General features: G+C 59.2%; 1 protein-coding gene across 2 annotated transcripts in view; it reads right to left on the bottom strand.

Moving 5' to 3' along the window:
• LOC139275856 (coiled-coil domain-containing protein 122) overlaps positions 1-14456 on the bottom strand; it is a 214165-nt gene extending 199709 nt beyond the window's left edge. For both annotated transcript variants that reach the window (XM_070893063.1, XM_070893064.1), the window contains exon 1: positions 14324-14456. The gene's annotated coding sequence lies outside the window, so the exon portion shown is untranslated. The remainder of the gene's footprint in view (positions 1-14323) is intronic.
• Between the last annotated feature and the right edge of the window lie 1360 nt (positions 14457-15816).

Here is a 15816-nt window from a genome sequence, read left to right as displayed (position 1 = left end):
ATCTCCAGTCTCTCACTCACTGTGTGTGGGGGGGCCGGGGGACAATCTCCAGTCTCTCACTCACTGTGTGTGTGGGAGTGGGGTACAATCTCCAGGTCTCTCACTCACTGTGTGTGGGGGGGCGGGGGGACCATCTCCAGTCTCTCACTCACTGTGTGTGTGGGGAGCGGGGGACAATCTCCAGTCTCTCACTCACTGTGTGTGGGAGGGCGGGGGGACAATCTCCAGTCTCTCACTCACATGTGTGTGGGAGTGGGGTACAATCTCCAGTCTCTCACTCACTGTGTGTGTGGGGAGTGGGGGACAATCTCCAGTCTCTCACTCACTGTGTGTGTGGGGAGCGGGGGGACAATCTCCAGTCTCTCACTCACTGGGGGCGGGGCTACAATCTCCAGTCGCTCACTCACTGTGTGTGTGTGGGGGGCGGGGGGACGATCTCCAGTCTCTCACTCACTGTGTGTGTGGGGAGCGGGGGACAATCTCCAGTCTCTCACTCACTGTGTGTGGGAGGGCGGGGGTACAATCTCCAGTCTCTCACTCACTGTGTGTGTGTGTGGGGAGCGGGAGGACAATCTCCAGTCTCTCACTCACTGTGTGTGGGGGGAGTGGGGTACAATCTCCAGTCTCTCACTCACATGTGTGTGGGAGTGGGGTACAATCTCCAGTCTCTCACTCACTGTGTGTGTGGGGAGCGGGGGGACAATCTCCAGTCTCTCACTCACTGGGGGCGGGGTACAATCTCCAGTCGCTCACTCACTGTGTGTGGGGGGAGTGGGGTACAATCTCCAGTCGCTCACTCACTGTGTGTGGGGGGAGTGGGGTACAATCTCCAGTCTCTCACTCACTGTGTGTGGGGGGGCGGGGGGACAATCTCCAGTCTCTCAGTCACTGTGTGTGGGGGGAGTGGGGTACAATCTCCAGTCTCTCACTCGCTGTGTGTGGGGCGTGGAGACAATCTCCAGTCTCTCACTCACTGTGTGTGCGGGCGGGGGGACAATCTCCAGTCTCTCACTCACTGTGTGTGGGGGGGCGGGCGGACAATCTCCAGTCTCTCACTCACTGTGTGTGGGAGTGGGGTACAATCTCCAGTCTCTCACTTACTGTGTGTGTGGGGAGCGGGGGACAATCTCCAGTCTCTCACTCACTGTGTGTGGGAGGGCGGGGGTACAATCTCCAGTCTCTCACTCACTGTGTGTGGGAGGGCGGGGGTACAATCTCCAGTCTCTCACTCACTGTGTGTGGGGTGAGTGGGGTACAATCTCCAGTCTCTCACTCACATGTGTGTGGGAGTGGGGTACAATCTCCAGTCTCTCACTCACTGTGTGTGGGGGGAGTGGGGTACAATCTCCAGTCTCTCACTCACTGTGTGTGGGGGGAGTGGGGTACAATCTCCAGTCTCTCACTCACTGTGTGTGTGGGGGGGGGGGGGGCGGGGGAACAATCTCCAGTCTCTCACTCACTATGTGTGGGGGGGGGCGGGTGTACAATCTCCAGTCTCTCACTCACTGTGTGTGGGGGGGCCGGGGGACAATCTCCAGTCTCTCACTCACTGTGTGTGGGGGGGCCGGGGGACAATCTCCAGTCTCTCACTCACAGTGTGTGTGTGGGGGGCGGGGGGACGATCTCCAGTCTCTCACTCACTGTGTGTGTGGGCAGCGGGGGACAATCTCCAGTCTCTCACTCACTGTGTGTGGGAGGGCGGGGGTACAATCTCCAGTCTCTCACTCACTGTGTGTGGGGAGGGCGGGGGTACAATCTCCAGTCTCTCACTCACTGTGTGTGGGGGGAGTGGGGTACAATCTCCAGTCTCTCACTCACTGGGGGCGGGGAGTGTGGGGTACAATCTCCAGTCTCTCACTCACTGTGTGTGGGGGGAGTGGGGTACAATCTCCAGTCTCTCAGTCACTGTGTGTGGGGAGTGGGGTACAATCTCCAGTCTCTCACTCACTGTGTGTGGGGGGGGCGGGGGTACAATCTCCAGTCTCTCATTCACTGTGTGTGGGGAGTGGGGTACAATCTCCAGTCGCTCACTCACTGTCTGTGGGGGGGCGGGGGTACAATCTCCAGTCTCTCACTCACTGTGTGTGGGAGTGGGGGACAATCTCCAGTCTCTCACTCACTGTGTGTGGGAGGGCGGGGGTACAATCTCCAGTCTCTCACTCACTGTGTGTGGGGGGGCCGGGGGACAATCTCCAGTCTCTCACTCACTGTGTGTGTGGGAGTGGGGTACAATCTCCAGTCTCTCACTCACTGTGTGTGGGGGGGCGGGGGGACGATCTCCAGTCTCTCACTCATTGTGTGTGTGGGGAGCGGGGGACAATCTCCAGTCTCTCACTCACATGTGTGTGGGAGTGGGGTACAATCTCCAGTCTCTCACTCACTGTGTGTGTGGGGGAGTGGGGGACAATCTCCAGTCTCTCACTCACTGTGTGTGTGGGGAGCGGGGGGACAATCTCCAGTCTCTCACTCACTGGGGGCGGGGCTACAATCTCCAGTCGCTCACTCACTGTGTGTGTGTGGGGGGCGGGGGGACGATCTCCAGTCTCTCACTCACTGTGTGTGTGGGGAGCGGGGGACAATCTCCAGTCTCTCACTCACTGTGTGTGGGAGGGCGGGGGTACAATCTCCAGTCTCTCACTCACTGTGTGTGTGTGTGGGGAGCGGGGGGACAATCTCCAGTCTCTCACTCACTGTGTGTGGGGGGAGTGGGGTACAATCTCCAGTCTCTCACTCACATGTGTGTGGGAGTGGGGTACAATCTCCAGTCTCTCACTCACTGTGTGTGGGGGGAGTGGGGTACAATCTCCAGTCTCTCACTCACATGTGTGGGGGGAGTGGGGTACAATCTCCAGTCTCTCACTCACATGTGTGTGGGAGCGGGGGGACAATCTCCAGTCTCTCACTCACTGGGGGCGGGGGTACAATCTCCAGTCGCTCACTCACTGTGTGTGGGGGGAGTGGGGTACAATCTCCAGTCGCTCACTCACTGTGTGGGGGGAGTGGGGTACAATCTCCAGTCTCTCACTCACTGTGTGTGGGGGGGGCGGGGGGACAATCTCCAGTCTCTCAGTCACTGTGTGTGGGGGGAGTGGGGTACAATCTCCAGTCGCTCACTCACTGTGTGTGGGAGTGGGGTACAATCTCCAGTCTCTCACTCACTGTGTGTGGGAGTGGGGTACAATCTCCAGTCTCTCACTCACTGTGTGTGGGAGTGGGGTACAATCTCCAGTCGCTCACTCACTGTGTGTGGGAGTGGGGTACAATCTCCAGTCTCTCACTCACTGTGTGTGGGGGGGCGGGGGGACAATCTCCAGTCTCTCACTCACTGTGTGTGGGGGGGGGCGGGGGTACAATCTCCAGTCTCTCACTCACTGTGTGTGGGGGGGGGGCGGGGGGACAATCTCCAGTCTCTCACTCAGTGTGTGTGGGGGGGCGGGGGGACAATCTCCAGTCTCTCACTCAGTGTGTGTGGGGGGGGGCGGGGGGACAATCTCCAGTCTCTCACTCACTGTGTGTGGGGGAGCGGGGGACAATCTCCAGTCTCTCACTCACTGTGTGTGGGGGCGGGGGGACAATCTCCAGTCTCTCACTCACTGTGTGTGGGGGAGTGGGGGACAATCTCCAGTCTCTCACTCACTGTGTGTGGGGGGGCGGGGGGACAATCTCCAGTCTCTCACTCACTGTGTGGGGGGGCGGGGGACAATCTCCAGTCTCTCACTCACTGTGTGTGGGGGGGGGGGGGAGCGGGGGGACAATCTCCAGTCTCTCACTCAGTGTGTGTGGGAGTGGGGTACAATCTCCAGTCTCTCACTCACTGTGTGTGGGAGTGGGGTACAATCTTCAGTCTCTCACTCACTGTGTGTGTGGGGGGCGGGGGGACACTCTCCAGTCTCTCACTCACTATGTGTGGGAGTGGGGTACAATCTCCAGTCTCTCACTCACTATGTGTGGGAGTGGGGTACAATCTCCAGTCTCTCACTCACTGTGTGTGGGGAGTGGGGGACAATCTCCAGTCTCTCACTCACTGTGTGTGGGGGGAGTGGGGTACAATCTCCAGTCTCTCACTCACTGTGTGTGTGGGGAGCGGGGGGACAATCTCCAGTCTCTCACTCACTGGAGGCGGGGGTACAATCTCCAGTCGCTCACTCACTGTGTGTGGGGGGAGTGGGGTACAATCTCCAGTCTCTCACTCACTGTGTGTGGGAGTGGGGTACAATCTCCAGTCTCTCACTCACTGTGTGTGTGGGGGGGGGGGGGGGGCGGGGGAACAATCTCCAGTCTCTCACTCACTGTGTGTGGGGGGGCGGGGGGACAATCTCCAGTCTCTCACTCAGTGTGTGTGTGGGGGGGCGGGGGGACAATCTCCAGTCTCTCACTCAGTGTGTGTGGGGGGGCGGGGGGACAATCTCCAGTCTCTCACTCAGTGTGTGTGGGGGGGCGGGGGGACAATCTCCAGTCTCTCACTCACTGTGTGTGGGGAGCGGGGGGACAATCTCCAGTCTCTCACTCACTGTGTGTGGGGAGCGGGGGGACAATCTCCAGTCTCTCACTCAGTGTGTGTGGGGGGGCCGGGGGACAATCTCCAGTCTCTCACTCACTGTGTGTGGGGGCGGGGGGACAATCTCCAGTCTCTCACTCACTGTGTGTGGAGAGCGGGGAACAATCTCCAGTCTCTCACTCACTGTGTGTGGGAGTGGGGGGACAATCTCCAGTCTCTCACTCACTGTGTGTGGGGAGTGGGGGACAATCTCCAGTCTCTCACTCACTGTGTGGGGGGGCGGGGGACAATCTCCAGTCTCTCACTCACTGTGTGTGGGAGGGCGGGGGTACAATCTCCAGTCTCTCACTCACTGTGTGTGGGGGGGCCGGGGGACAATCTCCAGTCTCTCACTCACTGTGTGTGGGGGGAGTGGGGTACAATCTCCAGTCTCTCACTCACATGTGTGTGGGAGTGGGGTACAATCTCCAGTCTCTCACTCACTGTGTGTGGGGGGGCGGGGGGACCATCTCCAGTCTCTCACTCACTGTGTGTGGGGAGCGGGGGACAATCTCCAGTCTCTCACTCACTGTGTGTGGGAGGGCGGGGGGACAATCTCCAGTCTCTCACTCACATGTGTGTGGGAGTGGTGGTACAATCTCCAGTCTCTCACTCACTGTGTGTGTGGGGGAGTGGGGGAGTGGGGGACAATCTCCAGTCTCTCACTCACTGTGTGTGTGGGGAGCGGGGGGACAATCTCCAGTCTCTCACTCACTGGGGGCGGGGCTACAATCTCCAGTCGCTCACTCACTGTGTGTGTGTGGGGGGCGGGGGGACGATCTCCAGTCTCTCACTCACTGTGTGTGTGGGGAGCGGGGGACAATCTCCAGTCTCTCACTCACTGTGTGTGGGAGGGCGGGGGTACAATCTCCAGTCTCTCACTCACTGTGTGTGTGTGTGGGGAGCGGGGGGACAATCTCCAGTCTCTCACTCACTGTGTGTGGGGGGAGTGGGGTACAATCTCCAGTCTCTCACTCACATGTGTGTGGGAGTGGGGTACAATCTCCAGTCTCTCACTCACTGTGTGTGTGGGGAGCGGGGGGACAATCTCCAGTCTCTCACTCACTGGGGGCGGGGGTACAATCTCCAGTCGCTCACTCACTGTGTGTGGGGGGAGTGGGGTACAATCTCCAGTCGCTCACTCACTGTGTGTGGGGGGAGTGGGGTACAATCTCCAGTCTCTCACTCACTGTGTGTGGGGGGGCGGGGGGACAATCTCCAGTCTCTCAGTCACTGTGTGTGGGGGGAGTGGGGTACAATCTCCAGTCTCTCACTCACTGTGTGTGGGGGCGGGGAGACAATCTCCAGTCTCTCACTCACTGTGTGTGCGGGCGGGGGGACAATCTCCAGTCTCTCACTCACTGTGTGTGGGGGGGCGGGCGGACAATCTCCAGTCTCTCACTCACTGTGTGTGGGGGGAGTGGGGTACAATCTCCAGTCTCTCACTCACATGTGTGTGGGAGTGGGGTACAATCTCCAGTCTCTCACTTACTGTGTGTGTGGGGAGTGGGGGACAATCTCCAGTCTCTCACTCACTGTGTGTGGGAGGGCGGGGGTACAATCTCCAGTCTCTCACTCACTGTGTGTGGGAGGGCGGGGGTACAATCTCCAGTCTCTCACTCACTGTGTGTGGGGGGAGTGGGGTACAATCTCCAGTCTCTCACTCACATGTGTGTGGGAGTGGGGTACAATCTCCAGTCTCTCACTCACTGTGTGTGGGGGGAGTGGGGTACAATCTCCAGTCTCTCACTCACTGTGTGTGGGGGGAGTGGGGTACAATCTCCAGTCTCTCACTCACTGTGTGTGTGGGGGGGGGGGGGGGCGGGGGAACAATCTCCAGTCTCTCACTCACTATGTGTGGGGGGGGGCGGGGGTACAATCTCCAGTCTCTCACTCACTGTGTGTGGGGGGGCCGGGGGACAATCTCCAGTCTCTCACTCACTGTGTGTGGGGGGGCCGGGGGACAATCTCCAGTCTCTCACTCACTGTGTGTGTGTGGGGGGCGGGGGGACGATCTCCAGTCTCTCACTCACTGTGTGTGTGGGCAGCGGGGGACAATCTCCAGTCTCTCACTCACTGTGTGTGGGAGGGCGGGGGTACAATCTCCAGTCTCTCACTCACTGTGTGTGGCGAGTGCGGGGGTACAATCTCCAGTCTCTCACTCACTGTGTGTGGGGGGAGTGGGGTACAATCTCCAGTCTCTCACTCACTGGGGGCGAGGAGTGTGGGGTACAATCTCCAGTCTCTCACTCACTGTGTGTGGGGGGAGTGGGGTACAATCTCCAGTCTCTCAGTCACTGTGTGTGGGGAGTGGGGTACAATCTCCAGTCTCTCACTCACTGTGTGTGGGGGGGGCGGGGGTACAATCTCCAGTCTCTCATTCACTGTGTGTGGGGAGTGGGGTACAATCTCCAGTCGCTCACTCACTGTCTGTGGGGGGGCGGGGGTACAATCTCCAGTCTCTCACTCACTGTGTGTGGGAGTGGGGGACAATCTCCAGTCTCTCACTCACTGTGTGTGGGGGGAGTGGGGTACAATCTCCAGTCTCTCATTCACTGTGTGTGGGGAAGTGAGGTACAATCTCCAGTCTCTCACTCACTGTGTGTGGGGGGGGCGGGGGTACAATCTCCAATCTCTCACTCACTGTGTGTGGGGGGGAGTGGGGGACAATCTCCAGTCTCTCACTCACTGTGTGTGGGCGGGGCGAGGGTACAATCTCCAGTCTCTCACTCACTGTGTGTGTGGAAGTGGGGTACAATCTCCAGTCTCTCACTCACTGTGTGTGGGGGTGCGGTGGTACAATCTCCAGTCTCTCATTCACTGTGTGTGTGGAAGTGGGGGACAATCTCCAGTCTCTCACTCACTGTGTGTGGGGGGGTGGGGGTACGATCTCCAGTCTCTCACTCACTGTGTGTGGGGGGGAGTGGGGTACAATCTCCTGTCTCTCACTCACTGTGTGTGGGGGGGCGGGGGTACAATCTCCAGTCTCTCACTCACTGTGTGTGGGGGGGAGTGGGGTACAATCTCCTGTCTCTCACTCACTGTGTGTGGGGGATCGGGAGACAATCTCCAGTCTCTCACTCACTGTGTGTGGGGGGGCGGGGGGACAATCTCCAGTCTCTCACTCACTGTGTGTGGGGGGGGCGGGGTACAATCTCCAGTCTCTCACTCATTGTGTGTGGGAGTGGGATACAATCTCCAGTCTCTCACTCACTGTGTGTGGGGGGGGCGGGGGGACAATCTCCAGTCTCTCACTCACTGTGTGTGGGGGGGGGGCGGGGCGACAATCTCCAGTCTCTCACTCAGTGTGTGTGGGAGTGGGGTACAATCTCCAGTCTCTCACTCACTGTGTGTGGGGAGCGGGGGACAATCTCCAGTCTCTCAGTCACTGTGTGTGGGGAGTGGGGTACAATCTCCAGTCTCTCACTCACTGTGTGTGGGGAGCGGGAGACAATCTCCAGTCTCTCACTCACTGTGTGTGGGGGGGGCGGGGTACAATCTCCAGTCTCTCAGTCACTGTGTGTGGGGAGTGGGGTACAATCTCCAGTCTCTCACTCACTGTGTGTGGGGGGGGCGGGGGTACAATCTCCAGTCTCTCATTCACTGTGTGTGGGGAGTGGGGTACAATCTCCAGTCGCTCACTCACTGTCTGTGGGGGGGCGGGATACAATCTCCAGTCTCTCACTCACTGTGTGTGGGAGTGGGGGACAATCTCCAGTCTCTCACTCACTGTGTGTGGGAGGGCGGGGGTACAATCTCCAGTCTCTCACTCACTGTGTGTGGGGGGGCCGGGGGACAATCTCCAGTCTCTCACTCACTGTGTGTGTGGGAGTGGGGTACAATCTCCAGTCTCTCACTCACTGTGTGTGGGGGGGCGGGGGGACCATCTCCAGTCTCTCACTCACTGTGTGTGTGGGGAGCGGGGGACAATCTCCAGTCTCTCACTCACTGTGTGTGGGAGGGCGGGGGGACAATCTCCAGTCTCTCACTCACATGTGTGTGGGAGTGGGGTACAATCTCCAGTCTCTCACTCACTGTGTGTGTGGGGGAGTGGGGGACAATCTCCAGTCTCTCACTCACTGTGTGTGTGGGGAGCGGGGGGACAATCTCCAGTCTCTCACTCACTGGGGGCGGGGCTACAATCTCCAGTCGCTCACTCACTGTGTGTGTGTGGGGGGCGGGGGGACGATCTCCAGTCTCTCACTCACTGTGTGTGTGGGGAGCGGGGGACAATCTCCAGTCTCTCACTCACTGTGTGTGGGAGGGCGGGGGTACAATCTCCAGTCTCTCACTCACTGTGTGTGTGTGTGGGGAGCGGGAGGACAATCTCCAGTCTCTCACTCACTGTGTGTGGGGGGAGTGGGGTACAATCTCCAGTCTCTCACTCACATGTGTGTGGGAGTGGGGTACAATCTCCAGTCTCTCACTCACTGTGTGTGTGGGGAGCGGGGGGACAATCTCCAGTCTCTCACTCACTGGGGGCGGGGGTACAATCTCCAGTCGCTCACTCACTGTGTGTGGGGGGAGTGGGGTACAATCTCCAGTCGCTCACTCACTGTGTGTGGGGGGAGTGGGGTACAATCTCCAGTCTCTCACTCACTGTGTGTGGGGGGGCGGGGGGACAATCTCCAGTCTCTCAGTCACTGTGTGTGGGGGGAGTGGGGTACAATCTCCAGTCTCTCACTCGCTGTGTGTGGGGGCGTGGAGACAATCTCCAGTCTCTCACTCACTGTGTGTGCGGGCGGGGGGACAATCTCCAGTCTCTCACTCACTGTGTGTGGGGGGGCGGGCGGACAATCTCCAGTCTCTCACTCACTGTGTGTGGGAGTGGGGTACAATCTCCAGTCTCTCACTTACTGTGTGTGTGGGGAGCGGGGGACAATCTCCAGTCTCTCACTCACTGTGTGTGGGAGGGCGGGGGTACAATCTCCAGTCTCTCACTCACTGTGTGTGGGAGGGCGGGGGTACAATCTCCAGTCTCTCACTCACTGTGTGTGGGGGGAGTGGGGTACAATCTCCAGTCTCTCACTCACATGTGTGTGGGAGTGGGGTACAATCTCCAGTCTCTCACTCACTGTGTGTGGGGGGAGTGGGGTACAATCTCCAGTCTCTCACTCACTGTGTGTGGGGGGAGTGGGGTACAATCTCCAGTCTCTCACTCACTGTGTGTGTGGGGGGGGGGGGGGCGGGGGAACAATCTCCAGTCTCTCACTCACTATGTGTGGGGGGGGGCGGGTGTACAATCTCCAGTCTCTCACTCACTGTGTGTGGGGGGGCCGGGGGACAATCTCCAGTCTCTCACTCACTGTGTGTGGGGGGGCCGGGGGACAATCTCCAGTCTCTCACTCACAGTGTGTGTGTGGGGGGCGGGGGGACGATCTCCAGTCTCTCACTCACTGTGTGTGTGGGCAGCGGGGGACAATCTCCAGTCTCTCACTCACTGTGTGTGGGAGGGCGGGGGTACAATCTCCAGTCTCTCACTCACTGTGTGTGGGGAGGGCGGGGGTACAATCTCCAGTCTCTCACTCACTGTGTGTGGGGGGAGTGGGGTACAATCTCCAGTCTCTCACTCACTGGGGGCGGGGAGTGTGGGGTACAATCTCCAGTCTCTCACTCACTGTGTGTGGGGGGAGTGGGGTACAATCTCCAGTCTCTCAGTCACTGTGTGTGGGGAGTGGGGTACAATCTCCAGTCTCTCACTCACTGTGTGTGGGGGGGGCGGGGGTACAATCTCCAGTCTCTCATTCACTGTGTGTGGGGAGTGGGGTACAATCTCCAGTCGCTCACTCACTGTCTGTGGGGGGGCGGGGGTACAATCTCCAGTCTCTCACTCACTGTGTGTGGGAGTGGGGGACAATCTCCAGTCTCTCACTCACTGTGTGTGGGAGGGCGGGGGTACAATCTCCAGTCTCTCACTCACTGTGTGTGGGGGGGCCGGGGGACAATCTCCAGTCTCTCACTCACTGTGTGTGTGGGAGTGGGGTACAATCTCCAGTCTCTCACTCACTGTGTGTGGGGGGGCGGGGGGACGATCTCCAGTCTCTCACTCATTGTGTGTGTGGGGAGCGGGGGACAATCTCCAGTCTCTCACTCACATGTGTGTGGGAGTGGGGTACAATCTCCAGTCTCTCACTCACTGTGTGTGTGGGGGAGTGGGGGACAATCTCCAGTCTCTCACTCACTGTGTGTGTGGGGAGCGGGGGGACAATCTCCAGTCTCTCACTCACTGGGGGCGGGGCTACAATCTCCAGTCGCTCACTCACTGTGTGTGTGTGGGGGGCGGGGGGACGATCTCCAGTCTCTCACTCACTGTGTGTGTGGGGAGCGGGGGACAATCTCCAGTCTCTCACTCACTGTGTGTGGGAGGGCGGGGGTACAATCTCCAGTCTCTCACTCACTGTGTGTGTGTGTGGGGAGCGGGGGGACAATCTCCAGTCTCTCACTCACTGTGTGTGGGGGGAGTGGGGTACAATCTCCAGTCTCTCACTCACATGTGTGTGGGAGTGGGGTACAATCTCCAGTCTCTCACTCACTGTGTGTGTGGGGAGCGGGGGGACAATCTCCAGTCTCTCACTCACTGGGGGCGGGGGTACAATCTCCAGTCGCTCACTCACTGTGTGTGGGGGGAGTGGGGTACAATCTCCAGTCGCTCACTCACTGTGTGTGGGGGGAGTGGGGTACAATCTCCAGTCTCTCACTCACTGTGTGTGGGGGGGGCGGGGGGACAATCTCCAGTCTCTCAGTCACTGTGTGTGGGGGGAGTGGGGTACAATCTCCAGTCTCTCACTCACTGTGTGTGGGGGCGGGGGGACAATCTCCAGTCTCTCACTCACTGTGTGTGGGGGCGGGGGGACAATCTCCAGTCTCTCACTCACTGTGTGTGGGGGGGCGGGCGGACAATCTCCAGTCTCTCACTCACTGTGTGTGGGAGTGGGGTACAATCTCCAGTCTCTCACTTACTGTGTGTGTGGGGAGCGGGGGACAATCTCCAGTCTCTCACTCACTGTGTGTGGGAGGGCGGGGGTACAATCTCCAGTCTCTCACTCACTGTGTGTGGGAGGGCGGGGGTACAATCTCCAGTCTCTCACTCACTGTGTGTGGGGGGAGTGGGGTACAATCTCCAGTCTCTCACTCACATGTGTGTGGGAGTGGGGTACAATCTCCAGTCTCTCACTCACTGTGTGTGGGGGGAGTGGGGTACAATCTCCAGTCTCTCACTCACATGTGTGTGGGAGTGGGGTACAATCTCCAGTCTCTCACTCACTGTGTGTGGGGGGAGTGGGGTACAATCTCCAGTCTCTCACTCACTGTGTGTGGGGGGAGTGGGGTACAATCTCCAGTCTCTCACTCACTGTGTGTGTGGGGGGGGGGGGGGGGGGCGGGGGAACAATCTCCAGTCTCTCACTCACTGTGTGTGGGGGGGGGCGGGGGTACAATCTCCAGTCTCTCACTCACTGTGTGTGGGGGGGCCGGGGGACAATCTCCAGTCTCTCACTCACTGTGTGTGGGGGGGCCGGGGGACAATCTCCAGTCTCTCACTCACTGTGTGTGTGTGGGGGGCGGGGGGACGATCTCCAGTCTCTCACTCACTGTGTGTGGGCAGCGGGGGACAATCTCCAGTCTCTCACTCACTGTGTGTGGGAGGGCGGGGGTACAATCTCCAGTCTCTCACTCACTGTGTGTGGGGAGGGCGGGGGTACAATCTCCAGTCTCTCACTCACTGTGTGTGGGGGGAGTGGGGTACAATCTCCAGTCTCTCACTCACTGTGTGTGGGAGTGGGGTACAATCTCCAGTCTCTCACTCACTGTGTGTGGGAGTGGGGTACAATCTCCAGTCTCTCACTCACTGTGTGTGGGAGTGGGGTACAATCTCCAGTTTCTCACTCACTGTGTGTGGGGGGAGTGGGGTACAATCTCCAGTCTCTCACTCACTGTGTGTGGGAGTGGGGTACAATCTCCAGTCGCTCACTCACTGTGTGTGGGAGTGGGGTACAATCTCCAGTCTCTCACTCACTGTGTGTGGGGGGGCGGGGGGACAATCTCCAGTCTCTCACTCACTGTGTGTGGGGGGGGGCGGGGGTACAATCTCCAGTCTCTCACTCACTGTGTGTGGGGGGGGGGCGGGGGGACAATCTCCAGTCTCTCACTCAGTGTGTGTGGGGGGGCGGGGGGACAATCTCCAGTCTCTCACTCAGTGTGTGTGGGGGGGGGGCGGGGGGACAATCTCCAGTCTCTCACTCACTGTGTGTGGGGGGGCGGGGGACAATCTCCAGTCTCTCACTCACTGTGTGTGGGGGCGGGGGGACAATCTCCAGTCTCTCACTCACTGTGTGTGGGGGAGTGGGGGACAATCTCCAGTCTCTCACTCACTGTGTGTGGGGGGGCGGAGGGACAATCTCCAGTCTCTCACTCACTGTGTGGGGGGGCGGGGGACAATCTCCAGTCTCTCACTCACTGTGTGTGGGAGTGGGGTACAATCTCCAGTCTCTCACTCACTGTGTGTGGGAGTGGGGTACAATCTTCAGTCTCTCACTCACTGTGTGTGTGGGGGGCGGGGGGACACTCTCCAGTCTCTCACTCACTATGTGTGGGAGTGGGGTACAATCTCCAGTCTCTCACTCACTATGTGTGGGAGTGGGGTACAATCTCCAGTCTCTCACTCACTGTGTGTGGGGAGTGGGGGACAATCTCCAGTCTCTCACTCACTGTGTGTGGGGGGAGTGGGGTACAATCTCCAGTCTCTCACTCACTGTGTGTGTGGGGAGCGGGGGGACAATCTCCAGTCTCTCACTCACTGGAGGCGGGGGTACAATCTCCAGTCGCTCACTCACTGTGTGTGGGGGGAGTGGGGTACAATCTCCAGTCTCTCACTCACTGTGTGTGGGAGTGGGGTACAATCTCCAGTCTCTCACTCACTGTGTGTGTGGGGGGGGGGGGGGCGGGGGAACAATCTCCAGTCTCTCACTCACTGTGTGTGGGGGGGCGGGGGGACAATCTCCAGTCTCTCACTCAGTGTGTGTGTGGGGGGGCGGGGGGACAATCTCCAGTCTCTCACTCAGTGTGTGTGGGGGGGCGGGGGGACAATCTCCAGTCTCTCACTCAGTGTGTGTGGGGGGGCGGGGGGACAATCTCCAGTCTCTCACTCACTGTGTGTGGGGAGCGGGGGGACAATCTCCAGTCTCTCACTCACTGTGTGTGGGGAGCGGGGGGACAATCTCCAGTCTCTCACTCAGTGTGTGTGGGGGGGCCGGGGGACAATCTCCAGTCTCTCACTCACTGTGTGTGGGGGCGGGGGGACAATCTCCAGTCTCTCACTCAGTGTGTGTGGGGGGGCGGGGGGACAATATCCAGTCTCTCACTCACTGTGTGTGGGGAGCGGGGGGACAATCTCCAGTCTCTCACTCACTGTGTGTGGGGAGCGGGGGGACAATCTCCAGTCTCTCACTCAGTGTGTGTGGGGGGGCCGGGGGACAATCTCCAGTCTCTCACTCACTGTGTGTGGGGGCGGGGGGACAATCTCCAGTCTCTCACTCACTGTGTGTGGAGAGCGGGGAACAATCTCCAGTCTCTCACTCACTGTGTGTGGGAGTGGGGGGACAATCTCCAGTCTCTCACTCACTGTGTGTGGGGAGTGGGGGACAATCTCCAGTCTCTCACTCACTGTGTGGGGGGGCGGGGGACAATCTCCAGTCTCTCACTCACTGTGTGTGGGGGGCGGGGGACAATCTCCAGTCTCTCACTCACTGTGTGTGGGGAGCGGGAGACAATCTACAGTCTCTCACTCACTGTGTGTGGGAAGCGGGGGACAATCTCCAGCCCCTCTCTCTCTCCGGATCTCGCTCGGGACCACTTTCCAAGACAGCAGGCACTGAACGCGCGGTTCTCAGCTAATGGCGGCGGTGATAGCAGCCCACGTGACCCGGGCTGATTGGCGGCGGGAGCGGGAGCGGGAGGCGTGCTCGAGCTGCGATTTGAATACGGGCGGTTGGAGCCGGGTGAGTGAGCATTGGCGGCTCCGAGCCAATGGTGGCGGGAGGCCTGGGCCGGAAGGGCGGCTCCTGATCTGGTGGGGCCGGATTCGGGAGGAGCATCGGCCGGAAAGGCAGTGCGGGGAGGGGCCTGGGCTGTAGAGCGGGACGGTGGCGGAGCCTGGGAGGGAGGGGAGGGGCCTGGGCTGTAGAGCGGGACGGGGGCGGAGCCTGGGAGGGAGGGGAGGAGCCTGATAAGGCGGGGTGAGTTGGGGGAGGAGACTAGGTCGAAGGGGAGGAGCCTGGGAGGGGTGGAGAGCAGCCTCGGCTGGGGAAGAGCCTGGGAGGGGCCTGATTGGGCGGGGAAGGAGAGTGAGCGGGGCCTTCTGCCCATGCTGCTCACGGCTACATGTTGCTGCCGGCCTGGCGATTGGCCCCTCACCCAGTGACACTGGAGATTGGGCTCCTCACCCAGTGACACTGGCGATTGGCTCTTCTCCCAGTGACACCGGTGATTGGCCCCTCCCTGAGTGACACTGGCGCGGGCTCGGAATGCTGCTCCAGGATCCAGAGCTCTCCATGTTGGGGAAATGCCTGCGGCGGGCAGAGGCCACCCTCCCTCTCTCCCCAATAATCACACTTTCCAATGCCCCTGTCCATGGGAGCCTCAGGCCGGCACCGTGCTCACCGGGCGGGCCGGGTTAAAATCGCTCCTTGGGCTCAGGGGCCCAGGCGGATTTCCCGCAGAACTCTGACAGGCAGCAGATTGTGGAAACTTTTATTCCGTAAATCTGCAATTCACACCTGGGTCCTGTAAGGGAAAGGGTTCCGTGGTCACCCAACCTGTCATGTATATGTGCTTGGGGTTACTACCCACCAGGTGGCACGACTGTCGGAGGTCATTGGGCTGTATGCACATGTGTGCAGCCCAGGTATAAAAGGCAAGCCATCATGTAATGTAATCACTTTGGGCCCTAATAAACCAGAGCCAGGTTTATGCTTGTTAGTTTACAGTATTCAGTCTATCGAGTTATTAAATACATAACATTTGGCGACGAGGTAACTTAAGAACCGTCGCATGCAAAAATGAGCACAATTGGAATATTGGAGAGATTCGTGGAGGGAGAAGACTGAACAGATTTTGTAGCTCACCTGAACCAGTACTTCGTGGCAAAACAAAATGGAGAAACCCACTGACGCAGTTAGGCGCAGGGCGTTCTTCCTCATGGTTTGCGGTCCGAAAATCTATGGACTCATAAAGAATCTTCTCTCGCCTGCCAGTCCAACAGACAAGGACTATGAGGAATTGTG

Source organism: Pristiophorus japonicus, chromosome 11 (genome assembly GCF_044704955.1).
Source record: "Pristiophorus japonicus isolate sPriJap1 chromosome 11, sPriJap1.hap1, whole genome shotgun sequence".
Taxonomy (NCBI): Eukaryota; Metazoa; Chordata; class Chondrichthyes; family Pristiophoridae; genus Pristiophorus; species Pristiophorus japonicus.
The sequence above is the reverse complement of the archived record's forward strand: the minus strand, read 5'-3'. Positions and strand labels throughout refer to the sequence as shown.